The sequence below is a fragment of the Microtus oregoni genome, unplaced genomic scaffold, assembly GCF_018167655.1.
Source record: "Microtus oregoni isolate MIOR12 unplaced genomic scaffold, Mior012 000084F_ref0000050, whole genome shotgun sequence".
Lineage (NCBI taxonomy): Eukaryota > Metazoa > Chordata > Mammalia > Rodentia > Cricetidae > Microtus > Microtus oregoni.
Window position 1 is genome coordinate 5,667,230 of NW_024544550.1, and position 17,808 is coordinate 5,685,037.

Below are 17,808 nucleotides of genomic sequence, written 5' to 3' on the forward strand. Positions count from 1 at the left end.
ACTTTGACCCCAGCTCCTTGCCAGCCTGGCTGCTAACAGACTGCCACTCAAGCGCACCTTGCAGGCACTCCCAGGGCTGCCATGGAAGGAGCTGGGCCTTACACCACCCACCTCCACACTGCCTCCTGGCCAGCTGCCCACCCCAGTGCCAGGTGGGAGAGGGAGCAAAACAGCCAGCCCCTTCCAGGTGGCAGTCGGAAGGGATTTTTGTTTTTGTTTCTGTTGCCATTTGTGTAAATACTAGTCTTTTTGGAAGAAATAATGTAAAGATGTTTTGTATAAACTCTGAATTATTTTCTTGTTGCTTTTTTCTTAGAAAAAAAATGAGAACTAAAAAAAAAATTAACCACATGGAGAAATGAGTGTGAACTAGTGTCATACTGTCAGGGAATGAGGTGTGATAGTGTGTCTGTACATTTGCCTGCACTTGCGTGCGAGAGATCGCCTTTGCCGAACCGCAGGCAGGGCAGCTGGCTGTCCTGAGAAGCTAGCTGCTTCAATCACCCATGCTCTCCCTGCCACTTTCCACCTCCTGAGTGTCTCTGCCTCCTTGTTCCACTGTCGTGGTGCCTGAATTCATCCATCCATCCTGTCTATCCTGTCACCTCTGTGGCACAGGCCATAGGCACCTGCCCAGTCTGGCACCAGGCTCCGCCAGAAAGGGTTGATGGGGAGGGGGTGTTTCCATGGGGAACCTGGGTGTGTCTGCAGGTACTGCCATCAGCTGGTTGGGACTAAATGTGGAACCTGCTGGCAGGCCCAGCCCTGTCCTGCCCCAGGATGCCTGGAGCTGGAGAGAAACAGCATGAGAAGATGGCCCACTGGGCACTAGGGTGACTTCAGACTGCCCATTCTGCCTCTCAGGCAGAACCCTCCTCCTTTTCCTGCATTCACAATGGAGCCACACCAGAGGCTCCACCATGGTATACTTGATGGCTTCTGGCTGGAAGTGAAGGCCCCGAAGCTAGAGCAACCCTGAGTGCTCGGGCTCCCTTCTACAGGCCAATGAGGAACCAACTTGTTCAGGTCAGAGTGTAGTGAGGGCCCTAAAGAGGGTTTGGCTCCATCCTATGGCAGGAGGTGCAGACTGGCAGGGCCCAGAGCTTCCTGCAGGCCCAAATCAAGGGATTGCCTCTGGCAGTGGCTAAGACAGATATCAGGGGAGGAGGACAAGTGAGATCCCACCAGCTAAAAATGGGTAAGAAGGTGATAGAGAAGAGGAGGAGGAAGGAAGAGGAGGGTGAGGAAGGGATGCAGAGCAGGAAGCCTAGGGGAGCAGGCACTAAACAGACCCAGCTCACGGAGAAGTGGGGAACGTACAGAAAAGGGAGAGAAGAGAAAAGAGGCTGGGCTAGAATAGGGCTGGGCCAGCCTGGGGTGCTGCTGGAGCCAGCTGGGGCAGAGTCTGTTTCTTTGGTTTCTCATTAACCAAAGGAAGTGCTTGGATCAGATCAGGCCTCTGCTATTTGAGTGCTTGCCCAGAGTGGGGCCCAGCTTGGGCCGAGGGTCTCTGTCCAGGACTAGCTCTGGACAGATTAGCATCTGACTGACCTCAGGTCGGGTTGAGCCTTACCTATACTTCCCCAATAAAGTGCGCTTTAGTGGTCCCCTAATCTGCTTTTGCCTCAGTCATGTTGGGGTGGGGCGGGGCGGGGGTGGTGGTGGTGGAGACTACAATCCTGGAGTAAGATGTGGGGATATAAAGAAAAATTTAGTAGAAGACCAAGCGAAGTCTGGGCAGTCTACCCAATCCCAGGAAGCTTGTTTCCTGCTATGCATGCTGTAGCTCGTACTCCTTAGTACACCATATGGCATAGTGGGCTCCACCAGGATCCCACCTGGTACTTTTGTCAAATCGCTCACATAGTCCATCTCTCTGAGCTGCAGAGATGCTCTGTGAAGGTGGCAGGGAGGGAAATGATTTGCCTCGTATTTTCCAGAGGGAACTGAAAGCCTTCAAGGTGCTTGTAACTCCCCCAGAGGTGTCCACCTGGTGAAGAGGGGCATAAGGACACATAGAAGCTCCCTGAGAGTGAAGCGGCCTGTGACTCCAGTACCCCCCATGCCCCCATTTGCCTCTTGTCTTGCTTTTGGGCCTCATCCTCTTGTGCAGTCAGGGAAGCACCAGGCCTAGCTAGCTGGAAGCAGGAGGGGCGCTCTTCCAGTGGGAATGCTCCAGAGCAGCCCCACCCTCTACTTTCCTTCCTGTCCCAGCTGGGCCCGAGCTCCCGGGTGAGTCAGGCATAGAGGATGCTTCCCAGGTGAAGGTGGGGCTGCCTGGCTTCCTCCGCAAGCAGAACCCAAGTGACCTATGAAACCAAATTGAGCAGGTGCTACCCAGGCTTTGGTTCCCCCTGACAGGGATAAGCTTTGTAGAACTTGAAGGCCGAAGCTCCCTTGATCTTGTTGACCCCCAGCCAATCTTAAGGTCCTAGGCTTAAGCATTCATGGTGTTTGTGGGATGGGGATGACCTGGTACCCCCTAAGCAGGGGCATAAAAGTAGATCCAACAATTAAAGGAGGGTTGCGACTCACCTGGGGCTGTCCTAGGTTGGACCCTGCTAAGTAAGTGGCCCCCCTGGCCACCTGGCATCAATTACTCTCAGAACTCAAGCCCACCCACCTCTTTGCTTGGCCTCCTGTTCTGCTTGGACTTGTCGCAATCCTAGTGACACCCCAGCCCGGTCAACCTGAGGACGGCCCTTGCCCATCTGCTGCTGGTTTTCAGTACAGCTGGCCATCATATCAGGGGGACCAGGGCCCACAATGGCACTTGTAACATTGGCTCCCCGCTTTGGGAAACAGCTGAGGGGGAAACCAGCAGCTACCCGAGAAGGGGGTCACAGAGCCCCAAATGAGAGCGATCGAAGGGCAGTGGGGAGAGAATAATTGTAGGTTCTGTTTCCAGTGGTTGATTATTCAGCTGGCACTGGAAAGGGGAAGAGGAAATGCTGGAGGTTATGGGGAAGAAGGAATTTATGAAGGTCTGTGGGAAGGTGAGAGGACTTTGCCATGGGGCCCTTCTATCCAGGGGAAAGAACTCCAGGCTTGTGAACCACCGGACAACTGAGGACCTGACCCTGCTCTGCCATGACTCCTCTTTTGACCAGGCCTCTACCTTTTTTGCAAGGGTGGGGGGAATTCATTTTTCTATCTGATAAGGTAGAGGTAGTATTAAATTTGTTCATTTTCTTAAAACAATTACAGCGATAGACAACATAGGTGAGATTTCTGATCCTAGGCGCCCCATGTTCTAGAAAAGTCTTTTAGTGTTTGGCTAATTATTTCAGCCTACCTGGTGACTGGCCTGATGGGAATGTGAGAGCAGATTGAACATAGGCAGATTCAAGACCAGGATTCTAAAGTCAGCCTTTCATCCATGAATGTATTCCCCCCCCCCCCGCCCCCATCAAATGTTGACTACATAGCACACCGCAGCTTCTTCAGAGAGCAGTGTAGTGTAGCCTTTGCTTTACCTGGGTGCTGTGCATGCTGCCTCCATCATAGCTGACCAAGGCTGGCTGGCCTCTTGCAAGGTTCCTAGGATGTTCTGCGGCTGCTCTCATCCTAGTCTGCTTCATCCAGCATCGCACCGCCCACCCCAGTGCTTCTGTAGCCTATAGGAAGGAACTGCCCAGCCTGCCATTACCAGCAGCCACATGGCAAAAGGTGATGGGGGCGAGCTGGCTTCTGAGGAATTTCCCATATTTTGTCCAGATCCCTAGGGAAAGGGCTTATGTGACAACTCCAGGCCCAGGAGAAACAAGGGGAGACCACGTTGGCTGAATTTTCGCATTTTCCTGTCACCCCCTTTCTAGACTGAACCTCTCATGAAGAAACTGAGGCCCGGAGACTAGAAGACTATGACACACAGGCGCCCCCTTCTTCTGTTGGAGATAGGCAGAGACAGAGGCCGATGGGAGGGGAAGGAGGAGGAGAGCAGAGAGAGGGGGCAGGTGTTCGCTTCAAGGGGCTGCAGGGGGTTGAGCCAACCACATCTACGTATGTGTAATGTTTATATTGACAAACTGAATAAGTTTGTTCAAGGTGATTACCAAAACAGCTGAGGGAAATGTGGCCCTGGGAGATTTAAGGCCGGTTCAAAGCTGACTTAAAAAGCGCACTAATGGCGTGCTTTTCTCCCTGGGGGCTGCTCTTCTGGGGCACCTCACACAGCTCCGAAGCCATTCATCAGCATAACAGCTTGACAACATCTGTAAGGGCCTTCGACCCACTGGTTTGTGGCGGACTCTGAATTGGGCAATCCCAGGCTAAGCAGAGGCTTAAAGCTCCCGCGGCCTCCCGCTTCCAGGATGCTGAGCACTACGGTCCCACCTCCGGGGGCACACCTCAGGGCAGGCTCCCTCCATCCCCCTACCAGGCCGCCTGGGCCTTTCTGGCCAGCCTGACAGTTTGCTGTCCCTGCCCTGTCTTCGGTCCCCCTGCACACACTAATAGCCATGGCCGTAACATGCTTTCACATGCAAATTGCTATGGAATTCTCAGCCCCTGCCGGTGCCCCAGCCCCCAAGGCCTCCCCCTGGGCAGATTCAGAGAAGAGAATGGAATCTTTCAAGCTGTTAGTGCGTTTTGAGGCCTTGGAGTCTAGCCCCCTTGTTAGATGGATGGGAAAACTGAGGCCTGGAGAGGGGGGCAGGAACTGCCCAAGTCACGCAGAGAGTTCACCGGACTGGCCCGCACCCAGGTCTCCCGATTTCCCGTCCTTTGCCTCCTCAACACCCACCAGTCCCCCTCCCATCTGGCTTGCTTGCTATGGGCGCAGGAATCTCTCTCTCTCTGGCACTATGGTTTCTCCTAGGCGCCCCCTCCGTGGGGCCTGGGAGTGTAAAATCTGGAAAGGAAAGGCCAGAGGTGTCTGTGAGTTAGGGCATTGCCCAGGGAAGGGAACTATTCTCCTCTGGAACAGGCAACAGGAGCCTTTGCTAGCTGGTCTCTTTGCCTCCTATTCCCCCATCCAGGCCAAACTACCCCTCCCCTAGCCTGGAAGGCTTGCTGAGCCTCAACAAGCCTGCTCCAGTCCAAGGCCTCGGTGGCTTCCCCAGGTGTGTGCTTTCTCACCGCTCCAGTGAGCTTCTCCCAGCAAAGCCTGGGCCCTCGGAGGGCCTGAGAACTCTGGGTCCAGTTGGGGTATGGGGAAAATAAGACCCTCCCTTTCCTTCAGTTTAGCTGAACAAGGTGGAGGAATTTTCTGAAATGAACTTTACAAGGGAATTAAAATAAACACCAAAGGAGGAGAAGAGAGGAAAGGTCCTGCCTGGTCCATCTCTGCGTACCTTCCAGTTGTCGGTCACCCCTCCACTCCCGGGCATGGTTTCCAGGGCCTGGGTGACCCGGACCTTTCCATGTCTTTAGCATCTCACCTCCACCCTCCATGCCTCCCTACATACACACACACACACACACACACACACACACACACACACACCTCTTTCAGCTGTGTTCTCAACACCGCTGACCTACTCAGGGCACCTGACCAGGGGAGACAGTCTTAGGCATCCCCCATGCCTTCCTCATGCATGCCTATCAGCCAGAAATCCCTGGCCCTTGGCCTGACAAGTTCCTACTGGCCTTTCAGGGACATGTCCGGCCCCCACGGAAGCCAAGCTGGTCGTCCCAGCTTTCCCAGCACTTCGGCTGATGCCGCCAGCACCTCTATCCACTTCTACTAGATGGTGAGCTTCTAGAGGGCAGGAACCTGTTTATTACTTCTTCTCACCTTGAGGGATACTCAGCATACAGCTTGGTGCGAAGGCAATGTCAATAAACCTTTGAAATATTGATTCAATTGAAAGGGCTTGGCTGGGCTGGGACAGTCATCCCCAGGCTCTGTTCCTGCCCTCCCCGGCTCACATTACTGTCCAGCCAATCCAGGGATGCAGTGTCCCATTATATTACCCTGCAATAAACACTGACATTGAATACTTTCGATGGGCCAGGCACCTTGCTCAACCCTGCATGTAGATTTCTTCATTGACACCTCCTGTTGTGCTGATGTCTCACCGAGGTCCCTATCTGAGACAGGACTGTGATTAGGCCGTTTTATGGTTGAGGAAATGGAGAGTCCGAGAGGGAAAGTACCCTGCTCTCGGGAACATGGCTAGAAAGTTATAGCATGGGCTTCAACCCGCAAGACTTGAATCCAGAGTTCAGATATTAGACTAGCGAGGCAAAATGCTGTTAGCAGCTGGATGGGGGCTAGGCTCGATGGTGGCCTTATGGTTACAGAAGCAGTGTGGTATGGTAGTTAAGAGGCCAATGTCTAGATTGGGCTACCATAGTTCACACACCAGCTTTGAGGAATTCTCAATCCAGTCATGAAACCCTATTGGACTTTTGTTTTTCCATCCAGCAGATAGAACCTAGAGAAGCTGCCGCCTCACAGACTACCGTGAGTTTTAGCAAGGGCGGAAGTGCTGGGCTGCAAGCTCTTCCAGGCCCCAGCTTAGCAGGATGGGATGTGACTCCCAGGTTACTGTGCTCCTTGCCAGAGACTTTGTTTGTAGATGTGATTCTGCAACAGATACCCAAGCGTCATCTCTTCTCTTGGGTCTGCTTTTGACCATCTGCTGAGCCCGAATAGGGTGAAGTTAGCAGAGCTCCTTCACAGCAAGCAGCAAGCGTGCATCAGTGTGAGGAGCCATCGCTTCCTGCTAGAATGTCTGCACCTCCGGAGCAGTGGGCCTGGGCCTCAGAAAAGGCCGGTTGATAGTGAGTAGTAAGCCAATATGTTCTCCATCTACAATCTACTTCCTGCTCAGCCAGCCTCTTACAGCCACAAGACCAGTTCTGAAGCAGGCACATTGGCTCGCGGAGTGGCCTAGAATTCTCGGAGGGCAAAAAGGATGCGCTGTTGTATGCAGGACTCGGAGACTGTTTCTTTCCCATCCTCTGTAGGCCCACTAGAGTTCCAGGTTCTGTTTAATGGAATGTCACTACAGTAGCTGGCTCATTTCTATACTGTCATACCGATGAAGTTTGAGCCGATGGGGCCCTTCTGAAGGCTACTTAGATAGTGAAAGTCAGTCCCATCACCAGAGAAGACCATGTATATGGGGATGCTAGTCACAACTATGTATTTGAAAATGATATTCTAATATCAAAAAGTTGGCACAGGCCTTGAAAGACACCTCCCCTATATCATTCCAAATGCTTTTCATAATTGACATATATACACAAACACACATACATATAAAACAGGCTAGGGCACACACATATGCACAAAAGTGTGTGTGTGTGTGTGTGTGTGTGTGTGTGTGTGTGTGTGTGTGTGTGTGTATACATACCTCTAGTGACTTTTTTTTTGGCTTCTCGAGACAGGGTTCCTCTGACTGTCCTGTAACTCGCTTTGTAGACCAGGCTGGCCTCGAACTCCCAGAGATCCACCTGCCTCTGCCTCCTGAGTGCTGGGATTAAAGTGTGTGCATATAATACTTTCCACCTCTAAAAGTCTTCCCTGGTTCCCCTCCGGAGTTTGCATGACACGTGACTCATGTTGGATTGTAAATAGAAGGTCCTCTCCATAACTCAGCTGCTGGCGTGGAGATGCTAGAAGATTCAAGCCCTTACAGAGTGCTGGGCACGTAACTGTTAAATATTACTATTGCAGCTACAATCGCAACACGAGATGGATGACCGTGCATCTGTTTCTTGTCATTAAACCATGCTCTCTCCGAGTGTAGGGACCACACTCTACTTTTACTGTTTGGTGCTCCACTGGCCAGTATCGAGCCTGGTACGTGATAAGTGCTGAGTGAGTTTGGTCAGAGAATAAACGTCATCTGATGCCTTCATTGTAGAGAAGAGGCCTCCAAAGTTTGGGAGGAAAGAAGAGTTGGGACTGGAACTTGGGTCTCTGTCCTTCCACTGTCATCTCCTGGGGCAGCAGGTGTCATGTGGGGAGCAACCTACGATATTCCTGGAGCCAGATATCCTTGACTCTTTCTTATCTTTAGTCTGGGGTCCCTGTGATGAGAAGGTTTCCAAGGTTGGGCCAATTAGGCTGCACCCTCCCCATTTTTTACCCTCATCCCCTCTAGCCTGGGCCCAGACAAACAGGAAGATTCATTAACCATCTAAATATACAGAACCTAGGGGCCATGTGCAGCCTGCAACAGAACTGGGGTCCCAGTAGGACCCGAGCCTGAGGCAGCAGTACTGGCAGAGGGCTGGCTGGGAAGGGGCCTGGAGAGGGGAAGCCCAGAGAACAGCTAACGTGATGATTGATGGGGAGGTGAGTGGAGCCAGGCCAGCCCCAGGCCCTCAGAACTCCAACTTGTAGCCAACTCTCCCTGCAGCCTCCATCACCCCCATCCAATCTTGGTCCCTACACCAGCTATGGGGCCATGCCCCTCTCTGCATTCTGACACTGTAGTCTGGGGTCCTGGGCTTCAAAAGCATGGAGCCTAAGAGGTGGGCGGCCAGGGGTGGGGTGCCTATCCCTAGGCTCCTGCCTGCTTATTATTGTAAGGGCTAGTTCTCTAATCAAAACTCCCCAATTACCCAAGGGCCCCTCTGATTAATATTCCATGATAACAGGAACAGGTCACATCTGGCTGCAGGAGTTAGAATTTGACACTCCAGGAGCCCTGTGATTGGTCCGCAAGAAGAATAATAAACTTCCTTTCTCCTTCCCCCCAATTCCTTCCTTTCCATTCCAAGGTCCTTTTTTCCTCTACCTCCCCTTCTTCAGGCTGTGTCTAACTCTCTCCACTTGTATCCAAGGCCCTCACTATGCTCCTCATTTTCTGCTGAAGTAGAGGTCCTGGAGGTCCCGTTGCAGTCACTCTTGCCCCCTTCTTTGCCAAGCCTGCTCTTTGATGTGGCAGCATCCCCAGCTAAAGCAAATAGAGCTGAACAGGGAATGACTTAGGGTCCTTTAAGCACACTCTCATCCAGTCTCCCTAAATCTGCAGGGAATGTAGTATTCTCCCTGGTTATTGAGGGGGACCATTGTGGCTAAGAATCCACCTGATTCATAGTCATTTAGTGACAGAGCTAGAGTGTCCAGCCCAGGTCATTCTGCTTCCAAAGCCCACCCTGCTTTGCTGAGAAAGGCGTTTGTCTGTGGATGCCCGGAAAAAGACAAGACCCATGGACATCTCACAGACCCAGGGTCCAGGACAGCCACTCTCCAATGCTTCCAAGTACACCCTAGCTGGGATTTTGGGAAGTGATGAGCCAGCAACTTTGGGTGGAATCCCACATCCTAGAGAGGAGAAAAGACTTGCCAGATTCCACACTAGAAGGGAAACGGTGACTTGAGGCTCGGCCCTAGATCTGCTGCCACTTAGATGCACTCCTTCCATTTGCTGTCACGTGGATAATGTGTGCACGGGGTTTCCCATCGCACCCGCAAGCAAGGAGCTGCCAGCATGCCCTCCATTGGCCTACCCCAAACACCAGACAGGGCCCAGCTGGCTATGCTTATCCAGTCTTCACTCGGGAGCTTGTGTGGGTGGGGGTGGGGATAGCGAGCAAGAAGTTGTGGCTGCTGGTGGTGGCCACAAAGAATTCTCCTTCCGCCAGCCTTAGCCTTTGGTACTCAGCCCCAACATGCCATGAATCTCTGTGGGAGAGAGGAAGGCAGTCCCTGTTTCAGGGTCACAGTGATCCTGGGGTGGGCAGCTGGCGACACTGGGTAGGCTGTGTCAGTGACAGGCAGACAGAAGTTTGGTTGGCTGAGGTCATCTCCACCTGGCTCTTTCACCCTGCTTCTGCCCCCGCTTGCCATGCTTTCATGCTCCACTCTAGTCAGGAACACCAGAGGGCTATCTCTTTAATTCACGGCAAGATAAAGTCAGGGCTGAAGGCAAGGCGAGCGGTTTAGGCCATTGGACTAAGGCAGTGGCTACTGACTCCAGTCATGCCACGCCTATGCTTCATCACCTGATTGATGCTATCTTGGCCATAGCTGGAACATAATTCTACCCAGTCCCCACTTATATCTAGCCTCTTGACAAGGCCTGTGTCCCACTGATTGTTGTTTGCCGAGATATGGTCTCACTACAGCCTAAGATGTCCTCTTGCCTCTATCTCCAAGTGTTCCCAACAAGTGTCTTCTTTCCTGGCATTGCTAGCACTCAAACCCAGGGCCCTGTGCCTGCTAAGCAAGAGAGCGCTCTTTACCTCCTTCAGAAGGTATAACTCTCTCAATGCTGGTGGAGGCCAAGGTGGGCCTTTAGGAACTCCAGCTCTGCCTAGAGGGGCAGAAGCCCAGGCCACACCCCCTATTTTTCTTCCCTGCTGCTGTTGCTCTTTGTCCAGCTCCCCACAGCCTCTGCTTTGCCTGTTCCCCAGGCTCACCCTACTCCCCATTACCCCTCTGAGTACGCTCCTACACATGGAAGCTCTGCTTACTGTCTACTACCTCACATTCCAGTGAGTTGCTTAAGCTCTCTGAGCCTCAGTTTGCTCATCTATGAAATGGGAGAGAAGTCACACCCAGCTCATGAATTTCTGAGGATGAACAGAAAGCATTCAGGAGCCAGGCCCGAAGCAGCCACTGAGCTCATCAGGAAGCAGGCCAATACTGAGGGAGCAGTGACTGCGCCAGGCGCTCTTCTAAACACGCCATATGAGTAGTTTACGCAAGCTGCGTAACAGCTTTCCATGCTATCACGGCTGCCACCTCATTTCGCAGATGACTGTCTGAGAGGTTCAGAGATATTTTGTAACGTGCCACAGTTCACCTTGCTAACGACCTGCAGGGCAAGCGTCAAAGCCGCATCGTCTGACTCTACATTTGGCCTCTCCACCACACTGTCGTTTTTAACCTCCCTTGGAAACCTCTGGCTCCTCAGTAGCTCCAGCATAAAGTCTAAATTCCCTAAAGGTTTCCCCTTCCCCTTGTTTCTCATACTGCAATGCACTACGTGGCTGAGGGCTTCTGGAACGCCCAAGTGATTTGTTTGCTTTCAAGTCATTTGCCAGAAGCTCCTACCACATAGAATGACCCCCTGTCCCAGAAAACCCTGCTACCCATCCACACGTGTGTTTCTACAATGGCTTACATCTTAAAGTGGTTGGGGTCAAGCCAGCACTTAGAGAGGTAGTGTACCTGTGACAAGTCTCGGGGGGTGGCATAGAGAAGGTCATTAAAGTCTGATCATCCCTGTGAAGCCGATGGGACCTTAGAGCTGGCCTGGTACCAAAGGCCCTTAACCATTTGGGCACCTAGTCCTGCTCTTCTTCCGATTGTGACCCAGAGGCCAGGGTTTTGCAGACGCTTGTCTACCAAATGCTCTACATTTAAAACTATAAATCAGGGCTAGCAGGAAAGGCTGGCCTCCTGGGAAATCAGATACCACATTTAAGAGGTATATAGATTTTGCCACTACGGCCCCCCTTTTTCTTCTGAACTTGAGTTTGAATGACTCCGTGTGATTTCTGGGCAGACTGGATGCTTGTGCTGGGCCCCCTGCAAGGGAGAAGAGAAAGATCAGTATTTTCCTCTCTGCTGTTGATATGGCTTTATTGTCATCCTCTAGGATTGACTGTAACAGACAATTGATCCTACTGCCCAATTATTGTCAGAAAGCAGGACTTAAGATCAACTACCCGAAACCCGAGATCATCAGCGTTGGCAGACGGCCCCCAGCATTCAATTGGTTTTTCTCCAACAATTTAATACAGCAGGTCAAATCATTCAGTTACCTGCGGGTGCAATTTGCAACTAATTCATCTTGGAGGGTTCACCGGGAAGCTATATTGCCTAAATTAGATGTTCTAGGGGTGTTTTATTGAGAGTTTTTAAATGGCCACAGTGGCAATTGGTAACGCCTGCTTTGAAAGCATTCCAGACAGAAATAGCTGCAGGCCTGGCTCGATGGTGGGGAATTTAGCACATTGGAGGCTTTGCAGACTGTTTTCAGTGGGGAAATGCCCTGTCTAGGATTACCCTCCAGTCCTCTGGGAGCTTCTCCCCATGGATTTATACATCCCTCTAAGTGCCCCCTTCAGCCTGGCTCAGAAGGGTGCCCAGGATTCTACTGCGCATGAGCAACTCGCAACTCTCAAGGCGCAGGATGGCTTCGGAGAACTCAGTCCGGAAATGCCTGATGCCCCCACCTGACTGCTCGCTTAGCCTGAAGAAATAGTGTTGAACATCAACGCCTATCAGGCAGGCTGTGGAGTCTCTGCCCTCAAGTCTTCTGCTATCCTTAACATGAGGCATCTCAGCGGAGAGTTGTACACTGAGCTTGTGATAGCACACGTGGCCTTCCAGGAGGCAGGAGAAGGTGTAATTGTCAACCTGGGCTCCAGGAGCAGAGAAACTTGGGTTTACCTCCTCCTACTTCCTGTCTGTGGGTCTTCCCAGACCTCAGCTTCTCTGTATAGCCAAGGTAATAATGGGGCTTGCCTCCTGCATTTATTTGGGGGAATTTAATGCCTAGCATAGAGTAAGTGGTGGCTGTCATTATTTGTCATTTTTCTTGAAGAGTTGCCACAGGTCCTTCTAGAAGGTGGGCTAGAGGGAGCGTCATGTGAAAGTCAGCCTGCCGCTCTGCTATGGGACAGTGCCTCCTGAGAGAGAGGCATGCTCAGGCACCCCTGGTTTCTGTCCCTGTTCCAGATGTCTTGGTGCTTATCACCGATAGCATTTCCTTTGCTCATGTGACTTTCAGGCAAGCCAAGGCCGAAGGCATCTTGCCATGCCCCCGGGTTGATGATTTTCCTAACCTCATTTTACTTCCTCTCGATTTCTTTTCAAATACATGTTTGATCATTTTCAATTTTATGGCGTTCGTTCAGCTGTTCAAATCTTCTCACGAATGCCATGGTACGAATGACTGTTGTAAGAACTGCCATCATGCAACAAATGTTGGCTGTCACCAGTGCTTACAGAGAATCGGTTGATTTAATCTCACCACCCTATGAGGAAGGGCTCATTGCCACCCCTACCTTTTACAGATGAGGGCATTGGGGTTCCAAACTCTAAGCTACCGCTCCAATCCATGTGGCTCGTGGGTTTGGGATTCCACCTGGGCTGGCTGAGTCGATATCTTTCTGAGCTGTCTCAGAGTCACAGAAGACAGGTACAGAGGCAGTGTCTAGGGGGTGCATGCACACAGGCGACAGATTCGATAGATGATCCGTGCAGGCACAATAGGTGGAGCGGAGCTGGCAGGCGGCAAGGTGAAAATGTGCTAGTTTCCCACGTGATAATAATGAGACTGGCGTCGTCCAGGTGATAGAATTCTAGCCCAAGGCAAAAGAAGCTGGTATCCTAGCACACGCAACATTGCCATTAGGAAACACTTTCTCCCATAGGACCTTTGCTAAACTAGATGATGATAGCCTGTGCATTGGAACCTTCATCCACGGCTCTGTCATGAAACTACGCTATGGCCGGGCATTGGAGACATAAAGGTCACTAAGAAGTGGTGGGTCCCCACCCCCAAGGGGCCTCTGACTCTCTGAGGAAGATTTGTACAAAGATTGCAGGTACCCTGAATCAAGATATCGCAGATACCCTGGGCCAGAGCGCCTTTAGGGAGTTTGGAAAGCACTGAGAGCAGGCAAGGGTCAGGGGAGATCAGAGAGAGGCAGGGAGCGCTTGAAGTTATCATCTCTTTGAAAAGGGCTTCCAAGAGGGGAGTTAGGCAGAAAGGAGGGGGTGAGTAAAGGCTTGTGAGGCTTCAGAGAGGCTGAAGGTCAGAAAGAGCCGAGCTACACCAGAAAAGGCAGCAGGATGAGAGACACTTCCTAGAGGGCAGGCGTGTTAGTGACTTAAGAGACGAAGCCATCAGAGGGGCTGACTGAGGAGGCCGAGGCATTTGAAGTGTATTCTGTAGCTTACTGGGAGGGGCTTGGCAGGGGTGGGGTCTGGTCATCTTGCATTTTAGAGTCTGCCATACACTCAGCTATGCAGAGGGCAGAGGCAAGAGTTCTTGCCATGCCCTAGACTATATCATAGGTGTTGATCTTTCAAATAAACAACATTGAATATATTCCCTGCCCACAGAGAGCTTACTTTCCTATGTAGAAAGAGATAATGCACCATAAACAACGAATATAGTAGTAACTTTATACTTTGAGAGAAGGTGGTAAGAGCTACCAAAAAAGAAAAAAACAAAAAGCAAAAAGAAACTTGGGCACATAAGGAGAGTTAAGACTGAGAGGCAAGGCTGGCTTGAAGAATTATAGAGATGATGGGATTGAAGAAAAAACTTGAAGAAAGCGAGGCTATGTTGGGACTCTTCTCATGTCTGATTCCCAGACGGCTGTAGCCCCTGGCAGGAAACATGGGATTTCATGTTTTGCCACCTCAGGCAAGAATCAGCCCTGGGAGCCTCCATATTATTCTCTTGTGCTCACCACTGCCCCAGGCTGTGCGGTGCTCCCTGCCTGGTAGGGCCAAGGACTAACGCGCTTGTTGCTGGTCTCGCACTTGTTGCTGGTCTTCTCCTGTATCTCTTCCCAGAACTCCAGCAGCCCCAGGGCTCTTTGCGGAGCTATGGAAGAGAAGGCAAGTCTCTGACAGCCTCTTCCCTAGAGAGGGTGAGCAGGTGTCTATAGCTCCAGGGAGGAGAAAGCTGGGCCACCTACTGGACCTATGCCTCTGTGGGCATTGCCTCCGCCTTGCACCACTGGCCATGAACCCCCAGTGAGACAATGCTTGATGGAAAGCTCTGATAAATATTCCAGAATGTTTTCTATAGGACAGACAGGGCTGGCGAGGCCTGGGCAGCCCAAGGACCAGCCTGTATGTACACAGTGAGGGAGTCCAAAGCATACCTGACATTAGAGTCTAGATCTCTGGGCCCCGGCCCCCACAAGTGAGTCTTTGTCAAGTTAGAACATTCAGAGGGCCCACCTCGTCCTTTCCCTTATCAAAGTCTGGGAGTTTGCAGCCCACTGCTCCAAACTGCAGTCACCGCTGACCTCTGTTTCCAGGGCTTTCCCTCTGTTATCTCACCAAGTCTTGCAGCAACACTGCGGTGTATTATTATTGCCCCTAATTTCCTTGATGAGGAAACCAAAGGTCAGAGGGGTTAGGTGACCTGTCCAAGGCCACACACATCAGAAGATTGGGCGGCCAACCAATCTCAGCAGTTTAGCGCCTGTGTCTTTGTGTTTAAGCCGCTAAGATATGCAGGTGTGAGTGGGGCATGTGTGCAAGAGTGTGCTGTGATTCAGTGTGTGAGCGTGGCTGACAGTTGAGTCGATAGGACTCCTGACTTACTTTCAGATCCTATTTCGGGTTCTGCCCTGGAACTGCTTGGGGACTGGGCAAATTCTCCATGAGTCCTTCTTGGCATGGCTGTGTGGGAGACTTGGTTTCCCTATGTTTAAGAGTAGCTAAAGCCCCTGAGCTAGAGAACATGAACAGACAGATGAAGAAGGGGCTGTTCGCGGTTCCCAGCTGTGTGGACCAGGCCGGCAGCATCAGGTGCTAAGAACATGTTGAAAAACGCACACTCTTGGTTCCAGTCTAGAACTGCTGAGTCAGGGATGTGGGCGGGGCATAGTAGTCTGTTTTAGCAAGCTCTTCCAGGCTTCTGAAGCCTGCTCAAACGTGAGCGTGAGATAGGTACAGGGGTGATGTCCCACAGAGGGCTAGGAGTTTGTGCCCTTCTACGTGAATTCACGCTTACACTCAGGGCACATGGCTTTCTTGTTTCCAAAGGACCTCTTTACTTGTAACTTCCTCCTCCAAGTCTTTCAGTGACTGGGCTCCTGTCTGCTTCTCAATGGGTGAACTGACATCTCTGGCAGTGAGGTCATAAGACAGTCAGTCCCTGACCGAGGCTGACCATGGCAGTCTTCTCTAGTGCACACAGCCTCCCTTAGAACCCCCTGTGCCCTTTCCCCCAAGCTAGGCCAGGGCTTCCCTGGAAAGAGAGAAGGATGTGTAACTACCTTCACCTGCCCGTCACATCCTTCCCCCACACTCTTGCCTTCCTGTCAGCAGCACCTGCAGAACAAGTTCTGTCTTCCCCAGGTGAGCTCACCTGGCATGGAAGGAGACATGTGACACGGAGGGAGGCAGGGACTTGGAGCCCAGTGGCCACTTCCTAGAGGACATACCTGGAGGGGCAGCAGAAGGTTTATCTCAGAGGCCCTTCTTTCTCCTTTGCCGGCTATGGAAACTACTGGGACTGATCTAGGACACAAGACCCTGGCCCCTCTGGGCGGAGAGAGGTGGAGCTTTAGGCTGACTCAGGCCTACCTCTACTCCAAGCCCGGGCCTACTCTGGGATCCCTGGTAGAGAAATTGGGACACTCTCTTGTCTAGCTCACCAGAGGGTCTGGGAGTGACAAAATGGGACCTAAAGAGAAGGAATAGCCAGGCCCCCCAGATATAAATATACACATATCTAACAGATTGTGAAAGTGGGCTTCTGTCCAAAGCATATTGGCAAGCACTTGGTCCGCTGATTCTCTACGTTTTGTGGCATCTTGGGGGGTCTACTGCTGTATCATGAGGAGCCACAAGTTTTTTCCGTTCCTTCCCTGCCCCCAATCTCGATCCCATCCTCATCCCCCTCCTTTTTGTTTGTTTGGTTTGGTTTTTGAGATAAGGTCTTCCATTGAGCTTAGATTCGCTCTGTGTAGTCCACACTGAACTTGAATGTACAGTTCTCCTGCCTCAGTCTCGTGGATGCCGAAATTACAGGCCTGTGCCACCATGACTGGGCCCAGGTTCTTTGCGGATGAGATTTTTTGTGTGTGTGCTTTTGTTTCAGTTCTAGATGTGATTGTTCTTATAAAGACAACTACAGTTTACAACTGAAAGGCATTTTCCTAGCTAGCATTCAGTTGGAGAGTGTTTCTCAAGTGGCAGCATACAGCTCTGTACTGGATTGTGATTTACAATAAATATCTATTCAGAAGGTGGCTCTCCTGGAACTTCTGTCCTATGGTCTGTGGATTACACCCTCAGCTTGAGAAGTACTGATCTCATCCAGCACCTCCAGAGGACAATAAGGCCCAGAAAGAGTCAGGTTCTTACCTGAGGTTTTCCAACACCTCCAGAGAAGAGTGAGCATTGCCAAACCAGGCTCCTGCAAACCAGCCTAGGAATCGTCCTGTCACACTCTGCAGGGTTATCGTGGTCTGTTTCCTGCTGCTATAGCAGAGCACTTAACAGTGGATAATTGTAAATGGACAGAAATTAATTAGTGTGTGCTTCTGAAGGTCTGGGAAGTGTAAAAGCAGGGTGCTGGCATCTGGAGAGGGCATATGCACATTGTGTCGTCTCAAGGCAAAGGCAGAAGGGCACAGAAGGGCAGGAATGAGGGAACAAGAGGAGACCCGACTCGCTTTTATAACAAGCTGATCTGGACACACCTAGTTCTGTGACAATGACACAGATCCATTCATGGGGACCAAGTGCAAATGATCGTCTCCCGGCACTGGCGAACTGAGCATTGCATTCCCAACACAGGAGCTTTTGGCGGCAGTCAAACATTTGCAATGTAGATGGTTAAATCTGGGTGAGACACGGTACGGGCGGCAGAGGTGTGCGTCCACCATGTCCCCACTACAGATTTCTCTCTCCTTTTCCCACTTCCCAGGACTGTGCATTGTTTGGACTGTTGTTGATGGGACAAATTGCCTGACAATAAGCAATCTAGTAAGAGAGGAAGGATTTAATTTGGTTTTAGAGAGGTCACACCACAGTTCCTGATTCTGGGTACATACAGAGGCAGACCCTCGTGATGCTGTGGGTGTGTGCAGAGGCTACTCACCTCACATGGAAGACAGGAAGCAGACAAGAAGAGGTCAAGAACAGAACACCTGCAAGGACTCAGCCCTAGTGACCTAACTCCTTTAGTGTGGCTT